This window comes from Chelonoidis abingdonii, chromosome 2 (assembly GCF_003597395.2).
Source record: "Chelonoidis abingdonii isolate Lonesome George chromosome 2, CheloAbing_2.0, whole genome shotgun sequence".
NCBI lineage: Eukaryota > Metazoa > Chordata > Testudines > Testudinidae > Chelonoidis > Chelonoidis abingdonii.
Genome location: NC_133770.1, coordinates 293335236 through 293349566, shown reverse-complemented (window position 1 = coordinate 293349566; position 14331 = coordinate 293335236). Strand labels below are relative to the sequence as shown.

Genomic DNA, 14331 nt, shown 5'->3' with positions numbered 1-14331 from the left:
ATTGGTCCTCTGGTCAGGTGTTTGGTTACCCTTTCCAGGTAAAAGAAACTTAACCCTTACCTTACCTATCTACTTATGACACCCACTGAGATCTTCTTTGAGATCCACTCACACAAAGCACTGTAAGTGCTAAGAGGTTTTAATAATTGGTAGTAGTACTGATGCTATAGGGAAGTTGACCACACTTGCTGAGCTCTTAATAGGAGTGTAAGTAGTGTCCAGTGAGGCTATTTTCTTCAGAGGAGTGTCTGTGTATGTTGCTTACGCTATACCTTAAAGTTGTAAATGATATCTGTTGAAGTTTTTTATTTTTTACCAGGATCCTGTAAAGACATAGCATCTTTGTAACATCACTATTGCAGTCTTCCTGCCAGTCTGATGGGTGCAGGGGTTGCTAAGCTCATTCTGTCCTGTGGACAGCTTGTGTGAGGGGCATTTGAAAGACCCTTTCTTACCTGCAAAAGCTTTGTAGCTGCTTCGTACCAAAGCTGCTGAACTGAACAATGTAGAATCAGGATGACACTATGGTAATGGAAAATAATTTTAACCATCTTCTAGTTCCATATTGTACTTCCTATGGTTTCAAGTAGAAACTGTATTTTCTGTATAATCATTCTGCCAAATCACAAATATGCGGTATGTCTGTCGCCTGTGGTGTTCAACCCTTCTTCTTCTTCTGTTCTTTATGCCTTGAGTCCTGTTTGGTCTCCTTGTTAGTTCATCTGTGCTTTCCCTAAGTGCTTTAATCCATCACTGCAGGGTTATATTTTATCTGCATTGAGACTGATATTTTTTTGACTTGTTTCTCTTGCTGATTATAGCCTTTAGTTTTATTTAAAGTTAATTTTAGTGATGTTATATTACATCAGCATTGGTTTGGCTGTTGTGGTTACAGTTTAAAGCTCAACAGAGTGAAAGTCACCTCTGCTACTTGCTTCAGATTTAGACTCTTTAGGAACACACAAAGACCAAGGATAGTGACTACACATGCACTTACAAGTACAAGGTCTAGTCTGTTTTACAAGTTTTATTAAAGTTATAATTAAGGTTATGATTACCCATGCATATAGAAATTCTATAAAGACCTATGCACAAATAACAAATATAGTTATGCTCACATCTTTAAGAACAAGAGTACTTGTGTCACCTTAGAGACTAACAAATTTATTTCAGCATGAGCTTTCGTGAGCTACAGCTCATTTCTTCAGATGCACAGAATGGAACACACAGACAGGAGATATTTATACATAAAGAGAACATGAAAAGATGGAAGTATGCATACTAACAGAAAGAGTCTAATCATCCTTAAGGATATTCTTAAGGTCTGATGGCTGTCTTGCCAATTGATCATCAGTAGAGGAATGGCTCTTGCTGGAGTTTCACATAGGGAGCTCAATTTTCCCACTCTGGGCATCCTTTTTTTATAATGTGATTCTGACTATACCTCATACCCGGCAGTTAGGGCGTGTAAAATAATGTGACTACCGGGTATCTTGTAAGCAAAAAAAAAAATTACTCTTACTGTTAATTTTTCACAATATCATCCATTGGTAAATCTTTTCCTGTAATCTTGTGGCACAGGACTTACTTACGTCAAGCATTTCTTAAGCCTATAGTCTAGTATGGCTAAGCTGAAGTATTACAGGCCTCAGCCTGTAGGCCTGCGTTTCAGCCCTCCTTACTTAGATATCTAATGCAAACTTATCCCCTCTGACTACTGATCAGTCTTAGACTTCTATCATTCTACAACTTAACTCTGTTTAGCATATGATTATATATGACATACATTTTAGTTAATTATAACCAAGGCTATGATTTTGTCACAGAGGTCACGGATTCTGAGACTTCCAAAGACCTCAGTGACTTCACTCGCAATGGCTGGGAGCTGCCGCTTCCCATGAGGGCAGGGAGCTGCGGGGGACCCTTGTAGCTTCTGATCTCAGTGGTTGGTGGGGGGATCCCTGGAGCCTCAGGCCCCGTGGGTGGCAGAGGGACCACTGCAGTTCTGAGCCAGGGTGGAGGGAGGACCCTCAAGCTCCAAGCCTGTCCCGCAGCTGCCCAGCAGGTTCCCATTTTGTCATGGATATTTTTAGTAAAAGTCACGGACAGCTTCCGTGAATTTTTCTTTATTGTCCATGACTTTTACTAAAAATATCTGTGACAAAATCTTCGCCTAAGTCATAACATCACACAATGAATGAGCAATAAACTAAAATCATTGGCTATGTGATGTTATACTTGGATGTCTGGGTTTTTTGTATAATTGATTGTAGTCAATGCAGAATTGTGGAAACTAGTTACTCACTCTTGTTTCCCACATCTTAATGCTTTTTGTTGCTACACTCTCTTTTGTGGTGAGCAGGGTGGGTGACAAGAGTCCAGCAAGATTCACATCACTCATGTTTTGAACTGTAACAAAATCTTTCTACCGACAGTTGAGGAGTGCCAGTCCACTTACTCACCAAACTTGCTGATTCAGTTCATGCCATTATTTTTGCCCATTTAGATTATTTTAATAGCTTTCTTGCTGCAATCATGATTAATACATGTCAGCAGGTACAAAATGCTGCTAGCATTCTGGATGTAGCAAAAATATAACTGCATCCCTGGCTCTGATACACTGAAAGCTACTTTTCAGATTAACAGGTACCCTCTTTCACCTTCTAAAGTCCTTGAAATTCTGTCTATGAGATAGTTGGTCTGTAGACCTTCCGACACTAGTGATGGTCACTTAATGCGGGTTCACTTGTCTCATTACTACCCAAATGTGCAGCACTATGTGACTGTCTTCTCTTGCATACTAACACTTTCTCTAATTTCTTGCCCAGGGATTTCATGGATGCTAATTAGCCTTTTTTTGCTTTTAAAATTCTAGGTGAATAATTACTTCTCCCCTCCTGCCCACACGCTCTTCTCCTCATTTCCAATGTCCCATGTCTATTTGTTCTAAACTCTTGCATAGCTATGAATAGATTAATGCCGTGGTCTGATTAAAGTTGGTTTTCCTGGTTTTTTTCCATGCGAGTTAAAGATAGTAAAGTTCAAGTTTTTAGCAGTCTGCAGTTTTATCACTTCATTAAAAAACTTGAAGCTTTGTAGTTAGAGCAAACAATAAAGCCCTGAAGTGCCAGCCTGGATGCTTGAGACCAAGATCCAGTGTCCTGTGCAGCATGTGAGACTTGAATTAAGCGGCGGGGACCTCAGAGTTACGTGAGATAGTCTCCCCTATCCTCTTTCCCCTTCATTGTTCTTCCTTCTCTCCTTAGGTCAGGTCTAATCAATATGATGTTTAAGTATTATTATTTGTATTATGGACCAGGGTCATACTGTGTTTTCATTTTTTATAGTGAACTTAGTTTATTTGGTCATGCCCCAGATTTTCAGTCTGTCTTAAATTTTTATATTGACAGTGAATAGAAATTGTTGGGAGGGAATATATTAAAGATTTTATTAGATAGGTAAGAGATAGCTAGGGCATTGGCAGCTGGTAAGGCATGGGGAATTGTTTGAATTTTGATTTCAAGGTGGTAATTGAGACTTATGGTAATAGGCAGTGGAGGCATGATCCATTTTTCTGAAAAGTTTTACACTGTTTATAACATCAGCGGTTAAAGGCTAGTATGAGGCCCCTTACCTGCTAATACATGAGTTCAGGTCCATGTGTTTCATGTAGCAGTTGATATCCCTGACATCTACAATAATGAAGGCAATGCAATTCATCAATTCATGGTCTGTTTTAGGGTTTAGCAAAAGTGTCTTCAGCAGTAGCATGGGTAACCCAGAAAAGTCAGAGCCTGAAATTGTCTTTCTGCAGGTAAAAAGACTTCCAAGTTCATCTCAAAATGTATTTATCATGTGTAAAAAGCCTAGATGGGAACTATCCACATTTAGGATCTTTTTTGATTGTTTCCTTTCATTTCAGTTGACCTTTTAAAACGAACAGCTGTTAATGTCATGATGTCATGTACAAGCATGCTTTTTGGTTTGCAGCCATTTATACTTTGGAATACACAGTGTGTAAAAGATTGAAGTGAGTCATATCCTGGTAAAACCATGACAACTGTGTATTTATTAGTTTGTTAGGTAAATATCTTGCTGTAGAGTGCATCTTCTTTGATAAGACTTTGTTATAAAGTTTTCACTCAGCTCCATGAATCATAGTATTGTAAAATATAGCACCATGACAAGTAAGCAATGATAGATTCATAGATTCCTAGGCCAGAAGGATCATTGTAGTCATCTAGTCTGACCTCCTGTAAAACACAGGCCAGAACTTTCTGAAAATAATTCTTAGCAAGGCACATTACATTTAACATAGCATTTTTCTGGTATGTTTATGGGGAGGGATGGAAGTAGATTTGTTTGATCAGCAGTTGGGGGGAATGGAGAAGGTTAGGATTAGCTGAATTTAATTATTGGCCATTTTTTTGCACCATCTCTTTTTTTTTTTATTTGTTTTATGTACCCAGATACCTAGGTGATAAATTAATAGCGTATATTGTATCTAACGTGCTATACTTCTTTATTACACACACAAAACTACATCAAAAGAACATTATTAAGGTTGCAAAATAAAGCTCTCAACAGTCAGGAAATGCCAGAATTAAGGTTGTCTGTTGCAGCCTTAATTGACCTCCTTGTGCGTAAGCATTATGAGACAGTCTTTAATTACGTGATCACATGGTATCTTTTCCCCAGGACCCCAGTCAATTCCCCAGGACAGACAGACTTGCTTTGAGGGATAAATCAGGATTGTGTAGTGAATGAGCATGTCTATAGGACCCCTGTTTCATTTGTTGCAGAAGTTGGAAGGTGTATAATGAGCAAGGCAGGGGATTGCAGGAAGAGAATGGATGATTTCAGGGGTCAGACAGATGAATACCTCCCTGGAGAGCTGGATTCCATCTCTTCCTCTGCCACAGAGCTCCTATATGATGCTAGGCAAGTCACTTAAATAAGTGGCACTCAACCTTGTTACACAGAGGAGCCACATAAACCTCGGCATAACCTTGTGTGGGCCAAACAGATTCTCCATATTTTAATATGATTTAAAGTCACCAGTATTGACTTTAAATATAAGTGCTGTATGTATTTAGATAGACAATATATACGTAGAAACAATCTGTTTTCACACTTACTGTGTTGAAGTTGGCTGTAGGCCTTATGAAATGCTCTGATGGGCCGTAAGTTGGGCACCCCTGATTTAAACCAGACTTCTCACAGATAGTCACTAATTGCGTGTTCCTCATTTTGAGTGCCTGCCTTTGAGACCTTTGTTTCTTATTTACAGAAGTGCTGAGCACTCACAGCTGCAACTTTAATCAATGGGAACAGTACTTTGAACATATAAAACACTATATAATGCTGAATACTGACAATCCGGTCCCTAGGCATCTCAAATTGAGTACCCATATTGGATAGTTTTGACCTTACTCTTTTTGTCTTGGTTTGCTATCTGTAAAATGGGGGTATCACCACCTCTCACTTCACGGGTGTTATGAAAATAAATTATGCTTTGTGAAACACATACTATAGTGACAAGAAAAAAGCTTACGAGGAACTTATTTCTGTCTTCAGGCCAGGCTTTGAATAGCATGCAGTAAATAAGGCATGGACCCACGTATTTAACAATGAAGAGAAAACAAAATATTGAGTAGCTACTCATTAGCTGAGCACCGCACATTCTGGGCACTGAATAAGACTGAGGGTCTTGGGGGGCAAATGGCATTGAAAATTTCAGCCCAGGTGGTTACATTTTGACAGTGTAATAAGCAACTGAAAACAGGAAAATGTCAGGCAACCTTCAGTAATAGGTGGAGCTGATAACACCACCTATAAGAAGCAAGCTACACAAAGGTGCTCTGACGCTATTGTGATGAATGTTATATCAATATTAAATGTATTGGATTTAAAAATAGTTTTGATTGTTTGTCAAGCAACCTTGCTTCAACCAGTACAATGTGTTTTAAAAATTGCTGGTAAACCAATGGACTTGTATATCCTATGAGCTTCCAAAGTGAGGGGTGGTAATATTATTGGCTGACCTTACAAAGGCCTTGCACACAACTGAACAGCATTTTTCTATTTCTTTATCTGTAACAGAGTCACTTTTGAAGGCTGCATCTGATCAATTCCATAATTTCAGGGAATGTTCTAGGCATCAGTGGCCAGAACCCTATTGACTTTTGGGGAAAAATCAAGGAAGACACATGAAGCCCCTGCCAGCACAGCCTCAAGCAGCTCTGCAATTGTCTATAGATCAGACAAGTGGTTGATGTCACCCATTAATGGCTTTCACATAACAGTGCTCTTCTCTGCTCATCCCAATGGAGTTTATCTCCCAGCAGAAAGAAAAATAGTGGCGGAGGGAGTGGGGGTGTGAACACAGCCCTTGGCATGGGGAAAAATGGGGTATCCTGGTATGGGGGACGAGGGGAATGTGAATTGCTGGTAAGGGAGTGAGATTGCAGTGAGTCCCTGAAATAGAGGGGGATGGGAGTGTGTACACAGAATTTGTGGGGTGAAATGGAGGAATGTAAGGAGCCACTGATGTGTTTAGTAAGCTCAGCCTAAAGAAGCTACAAAGTGTGAAAATATCTCTTTAAAGCAGTAATCGTCTAGAAGTGCTTACAGCTCTACCTGACTTCTGGAAGTGGCATCTTGCTGATCTTGTTAGCTGGTTGACTGTCTCAAGGTTTTCAGGGCAAAAGAAGACAGTATTATGTTGATGGAAAAGGATTATGATAAATAAAGGGGTATATGTTCCCCAGTGGTTCAGGTTTGAACACAAGATCTCATTCTCAGGGTGGGTTTTTTTGACAGTGCTTCTGGTTTAACCAAAATCAACACTAGCTTGGCAGAAATCTCTAGCTGCCTTCTTTCTACGTAATTTTACAACCAGTAAACTGAAATACAAATAATATAAACTATACCAGGTAGCTCTTGTGTTCTGCAGAGCTTCCTTCCCTGGCTTCTGGTCCGCATAACCCCTTTGTATCTCTCCCCTGCAGCTAAACTTAGGGAGTGCCTAGCTAATAATGCCTTCCTTAGCTGCCTCTGAACTCTGGCTAGGAAGTAATCCCTAAGACTCCACGCTATAGTTTGGCTCATCAGGGCTTCCTCCTAGGGATGCATGCCGGAGGTAGGATTCAGCAGGGTTTTAGGGTTCCTTCCAGAGTTGCCAAAAGACCTACATACCCTGGTGTAGGGAACTTCTCTTGCCTCTTTCCCTCCCAGGTGAGTATGAAAAGAGAAACCCAAAGAGAAGAGATATTACAGGAAGTGGTATAGCTGATTCATTAGATGTCACCGCTCATTTTGATGGAACTGGAGTAATGCATCCTCATAATGCTTGGGGCATCCTGCTTCTAGAGGTGCTGTCTTTCAGAATAAGTTTAAATCATAGGGTTGGCTTCATTAAATATTCCATGGCACTTTATTATTCTTGCAAGTGTCATGATGATAACTTCTGCTCTGTGGCCTTATTCCAACTTGGAAAAGTATGATCTGCCCACCAAAGAATAAAAATCTCTCCATTGTAGCTGAACTGAAGTTCTTTCCTCCTTAGTCTCCAATCCTGTAACCACATAGGCACATGTTTAAGAGTATACCTGTGAATTGTCCCATTCAAGTAAAAAGCTTTACACATAGGGACTAGTCTTAAGGCTGTCCATAGGTTTTTGAAGAATGAGTACCTTAGTGCTTAACTATCATGATGATAGGCTCTATAGAGAAACAGAAGATTCACTTCCACTGCTGTTTTAAAAAATAAAAATAAAAAAATGTAACATTACTTCTGCAGAATGGCTGTTGCATTCCACGCCATTGGTGGGTCAGTTATCTCTATACACAGTCTTTAAAGCTCTTTGGGATACAAGGGGCCATATAAATCTAAGTTGATGATGGCAGTGCAATATTATGAGAACACTTATCTTTATAGTTAGCAATTTACAATTGTCTATCCATTGTTCTTTGTTTTGGTTAATATGTTAAAGTGCTTAATGATTGTAACTGGCTGAAATTTAAAAAGAGAACTAACTGCAGAATATAGGTTACATATAATGCAGTTAGGATTGTCACTTAGAAAATATTTGGCAACAGGATACTTTAATTCAGACCATTCTTAGGCCACGTCTGCACAGTGTTGTTAACAGTGATGTCGTTTGACTCTAAATTGCAGTGATTTTTAACTGTTGCAAATGGTAGTGTGTCCGTGCCTTATTGTGGTATTGTCATTGTTAATCATTGCATTCAAACAGCTCAGTGTTAGTTTGAATAGACCTCTCAGTATTCTGGGCAGATATCCCATGGTATACTGTTGCGCTACTTGCTCTCTTTTTTTTTACCCGCAGTCCATTCTGGGATGCATACCAGAAATCCTAGGACATGGGGTCAGGCTAACAACTTCCTGTGATAGCTCTCCTAGCATTCCTTCATTTTGCCAGCATCATTTTCAAACCAATGTCAGGCAGCCTGGAGAACCCTGTGCTGAGCATTATGATCATGGCAGTTGTTCATATGCATGTGCATTTTGAGTCACACAGGCAGATGGATTTGGCCCTGCAGCTTGATAGGGCTGTTGATACTGCAGCAATCCAGCTACCAAATGAGGAGCAGGAGGATGAAATCAAGTAGTTTATTTCTGCAGAGCATCTACCTGGTATACCTGAGCTAAGTGGAGTTCTGCTTTTGGGCTCACTCAGCTAGCAGTGACTCGTGGAATAAGGTAGTGATGAAGACCTGGGATGACCAGCAGTGGCGGCAAAACTACAGAATGGGAAAGGCAAATTTCCTAGAAGTCTGTGGAGCAGCAGTGAGAGAAGACTAACATGAGAATTCCCCTGTGCTTGGAGAAGTGTGGTACCATTGACATCTGGAAACTCGCCACACCCAGTGACTTACTAGTCAGTTGTTAATCAGGAGAGTGCTGCTGTGCTGTCATACAGCTTGGCAGTGCACAGAATGTTATTGATGGCTTTGCACGGGTGAGGTTCCCAAACTGTATAGAGGCTATTGATGAGACACTTGAGCCTGCTTTGCCCCTCCCCACTGGTTCAAAGACTTTATTAACAGAAAAGAATGTTTTTTCCATCATGCTGTGAGGCCTGGTTGATCACTGTGGAAGATTCACCAGTATTAATGTGGGGTGGTCTGGTAGGATACATGATGCTAGGATAATTAGAAATTCATGCTTGTTTGTTGGAATGAGCAAGGGAAATTTGGCTCCTCAGTACATTATGGATGTTAATGGAGTTATGATTCCTTCACTCAGTCTGGAAGACCCATATTATCCTCTGCTTCTCTAGCTTATTAAGTCTTTCACTGGACAGTTGAACGTGAGAAAGGAGAGATTTAACTTTGCCCTGAGTAGTTGTAGAATATCAGTGTGTGTTCAGATGGCTGACAGGGAAATGGTGGTGCCTTATGAGAAGACTGGATGTTTCTTATCATTATGTGCCATGTGTGATAAGTGCCTACTGTGTGTTGCACAGTATCTGTGAAACCAAGGGAGAAATCCTGGAGGATGGATGGGAACAGGAGCTGCAGAGATTTTTTCAATATTATGGGCATTCATAGAGGGGTACTCCCTTCAGAAGTCGTCAAGGGAACAGTGTGAAGGATACCTTGTGTTTCTGCTTTGAGGCCAGTGTGTAGTTGTGGCTAATTAAATGCTTTGTAAGCAAGGAAATAATTTTGTTTTGATTTTTATTATGAATTAATGGCAGGGGGGTGGTGTGTGTTGTGCCATTGAGAGTTTGAGTTGTATCTGAATTAAGTTTTCAAGGCTGGTTTTTAGAAATTGCATTTGAGTATGAAAAAAGTGACAATCCTGCTTCAATAAAAAATAAACAACTAAACAGGGATTGTAGTCTTAGCATATTTGCAATGTGCCTCAGATGGCATGTGACCAGGATTCATCACCGAATATGGTCCACTGGTTAGATCATTAGCTTCCCTGGCTTGGGCTTGGTAGTGATGGGGAGTGCAATCTGAATGCTGATCCATGGCCCCCAGAGACTGTAGTGCAAAGTTAAGAATGGTGGTATTGAGGAATGGCTACGCTTGAGTGCTCACCAACTCCAGAAAATAACACACATATCCATTTAATTGGGGCTAAAGGTAGTGAGAGGCAGATGTAAACTGATTGATTGAAAAGGTAGTCCCAATATGGTGTATTTTCTACATTTTGCAGCACATTGGAGTTCTGGGGCACAGTACTTGACCTTTGCAGCAAAAAATGCTCCATCACAGCTGTTTGCCTCTGAAGTGTCTGCATCATGTCCTTCTCAATGACCACTTGCTCCCTCTCAGTGGTTACATGATCCATTTCAACCTTTTGAGAAAGCTTCAGGAAATCTTTCCCCCAGAACTCTGTCTTCATGGGCCTCTATTGTGGGGAATTGAGGACTTAATGGAACAGATTGGAGATTTTTTTTGTTTTTTTTGTTTTTTTCCCCTGAAATTTGAAAGCCCTTGGGGGGGCAGTCAGTCCTCCCTCTTTGCGCCATTACAGGTGCTAAGGAAAATAAGAACAAAAAAAAGAAAAGACTTATTGTCCAACTCCTCATAGTCTTTGTGCTAACAATGATAAAATGTTTATTTTCTCATAATTTTGGAATCTCATTTTCATCTTCTCTGCGGTTCACTTGGAGTTTATAAGATGTTACCCAACTTACTTCCCCATATTACAGGCACCTTATATTTTATTTGGGAGATGGGGAGGTGTCAGGGTAGGGGTTATGAACACGTAAGATTTTTTTTTAAAGTACATTTGGTTTGGGGCTGGGAGGTGGATGAATAGAGGCTTCTTTTCATTTTGTATGTGGGTGCAGTGAACAGGTTGTTAATTCCATGTGTACCACTGCAGGCTGCCCTGACATGGGAGAATATAACATGGAGGCAGGTCACCAGGAGACAGAACAGTGCTGTTTTTAAAAAAGCAAAGGGGAAACTGGATAGTTTCCCCCAGTTAGTGCAGGCAACTGAGAGAACAGTTTTGCAATGTGTGTAATCTTTCCCTTACTCTCAGCTTGCCTTCTCTTCCCACAACTCTTGGTGTCTTTTCCCCTGTTAGAGAGACAGAAGTTTCTTGGCTGCCGTCCCGCACTAATCCCTCCACTTGTCCCGCTAACCCCATCCCATTTCATCTCCTGTCTCCCTTGCAACCCTTATGCCCTCCTTTACTCTTTTTGCTAACTTTACTCTCCTCTGGCTCTTTCCTCTCACAACACAAGAATGCTGTAGTCTGTCCCATTTTAAAAGAACCCATCCTTGATCTCACTTGCCTCTCCAGCTACTGCTCCTTCTCCCTTTAATCTCTAAGCACATTGCACACAGTCTTATATAACTGTCAGTTCCTCTCCTCCCCTCTCCACCATCCTCCACTGATACAGCTGTCAACAAGATCTGTAATTACCTTTGCTAGCCAAAGTTCAGAACTAATACTCCACCCTCATTCTCCTTGATCTCAGCCATAGACATGCTTTCCTTCTTCTTGAAATCTTTTTCTACTTTGGCTTTTGTGACTGTCCTCTCTTTTTGCCTTTCTAATCTCCTCTTCAGCATATCCTTCAGAGGTTCCAGCTCACCATACCTCCAGCGTTCTGTGGGAGTTCTACAGAGCTCTGTCCTTGATCTCCTCTTTTCCCTCTACACCTTATCTTTAAAGGAGTAATCTCATGTGCAAACTCAATTCAACTACTCTCTCTATGCAGGTGACTTGCAGATCTACCGCTCTACTCCAGACCTGTCTCCTTCTGCCCAATCTAAAATATTGACCTATCTCTCTGACATCTCCTTGTGGCTGTTTAGCCGTCACCTCAAACTCAGCATAGCTAAAGCAGCTCCTAACCCACCCAAACCCTCTCTGCTATGTCCTTGCTTGATCATTGTAGATAACATCATCATTCTGCTTATCGCTCAGGATCGGAACCTGGGTGTCATCTTTGGCTCAGACCTCTTTCTTGATGGTCATGTGGAGATTCCTTTCACCCCCTCTGCCCCATAGGCAAAAAAACTTTGCACCATCTGGTTCCTCCCTTCCTCCTGTGCTGAGGGGAATGTGCATGGAACATGAATCTCCAAAGGCGGGCGCAGCAAAAAAAAAGTTTCAGAACTTCTGTCCTAGCCCATTGCTTTGACCCTACCTCTGCACATTTTGTCCCTCAACTGGCTCCACCTTCTCTGCAGCGTCAGACAAAACCTGCTTGTATTCAATTTCAAGGCCCTTCACAGTCAGCCTCCATCATGCTTTCTCTCCTTTGCTATTGAGCTGTCAATGCTAGCCTTGAATCAAAATGTAACCATTGGTTCTGAGTGGTTACATTTCAGAGGGAAAAAATTAAGGTTTAATTCATTATAGGTTACAGGTTGATCCAGATGTGAACCAATGCAGTATGGGATATTAGTTGAAGTGCTGCTATCAGCATAGTCATTAGGATTTGGTCTACACAAACCTTAGAGTAAACAAACTTACTAGGAACTGGAGCTGTTCTTGTTCCAAGGGAGATTACTTACTGTACCCTAAGAAACCAAATAAACCACTTTGAAAACTTTTTTTTTGTGGACACAAAGCACTTTAAGGTGAACCAACTACAGTTAGTGTGATGTAACAGCCTCATGTAGACATAATCTTAAAACAAGAAATATACTCACTGCAATGGTGTGTTCTTTACATTTGAACCAGTATGTTGCCTGGTATATTACAAGGATATGGATCATCCAAACTTTAGTCCCTTTACTACACCAACTGTGCATTGGATGTGGAGTGAACACCCTCAAAGTACATGGTTGCCCTTGAACCCCCTTTCAGATTTGTAGGAAGAGCTTTTGAGGTCAACTTTCTGAAGGCAGTAGATGATGTCAGCTTCCCAAGATTTTCAGATGTCCTATCTGGAGTTTCAGCTTGGCACTCTGGACTTCCACTTATCATCCTTTCAAATTCCCTTTTTAGTTCTCTATATTTTCTGAAACTGCAGCATAGTGTTTCTAATAGCTATGGTAATAGCCAGCAAGGTCTCAAACTTATGAGAATTTTAGTATTGCACCTTTCAAGAGTATAAGTGCTTACAGCACTTAAGGAATGCAATTTACCACACGATAGTAAATACTGGGTGGCACGATAAGCTGAGGCTGCCGTGGGAGAGGGGACAGCAGGGGAGGGGCTGAGGGCTAGCTTTCCCAGCCGGGAGCTCAAGGGCAAGGCAGGACAGTCCCGCGGGCCGAACTTTGCCCACCTCTGCACTAAAGGATACATTTTCAAGTGCCTGGTGTTAGCTTCACAAGTCCTGTTGTGACAGATTTTTATCATCAATCTGCCTGGGCCCACAGTTGATCAGGCTAGGACCACAGGATCTTTTTTTGGGGGAGGTGGTGTGGGGCGGAAGAGATGACAAGGCACACCACGTGTCTGAATTTTAAAGCTTTATTCAAAAATAATAAAAAACAGCAGAGTGTACTGGACATGCTTCCACGTCGCTCAAAGGAAGGAAGAAAGCATTAGTGCCCTAAGCCCTAACCCACTTTCATACTCTCACACTCAGTACCTGGGGCTGGCTAGGCATGGGTGTAGCGTAGGAAGGAGGTGGGGGGGAAGGGTGGACAGGAGGTCTGTCCTGTGCGCACAAGTCGTCCAGGATCCGCTGTGTGATCTCCAAATTTCTCCAGCTCTCAGGAGGGTTTTTGAGTCCTGGGTTCCTTTGGGGGTGTCGTCATCCAGGGCCTTCTGTGGCTGGTGCTTTTTGAATCAGTCCCAGTTGGCTTGCTGTGGCCTTCTCGGCTGCCCAAAACACACTGTGATTTAAAAAGGAAAACACAACCTATTGGGGCTCCCATTTGGCAAAGAGACAGTTTGATTACACAGAGCCACCTGAAGGCTCAGTGTGGGGCATGGCCTTTCTGTCTTTTATTACAGTTCTTATCTGCTATTCTGTTCCCAAAAAGCAAATTTAAAGTCTTTTCTCATTCTCCTGGCTTTGACTGCCCTGCTGCGGCCACGACTTGATTTAAAACATTTTAAATTTTGTAAAGCATTAAGTTACCTTCAGGGTTAAATGCTAAATACCAAAGTTAAACAACACTGATTACCTGTGTCTGGCAAAAATGTTTCTTGGTTTTGCAATTCTGAATGGAAGATTCGAATGGATTTTAGTGGTATCATCTAAAACGACATCAATGTCTCTTAAACCTACAACACAAAGATTATACACATCAGGCGTGTTCTTTTAGCAAATTTGACTAACTTGTTTATAGTCAAGTATTAGGGGGTAGCCATGTTAGTCTATATCCACAAAAACAACAAGGAATCCGGTGGCACCTTAAAGACTAACAGAT

General features: G+C 41.2%; 1 protein-coding gene across 1 annotated transcript in view; it reads left to right on the top strand.

Annotated features, from left to right (window-relative positions):
* Positions 1 to 14331, top strand: part of PTK2 (protein tyrosine kinase 2) — a 405326-nt gene that overhangs the window by 1233 nt on the left and 389762 nt on the right. The gene's annotated exons all lie outside the window — the stretch shown is intronic.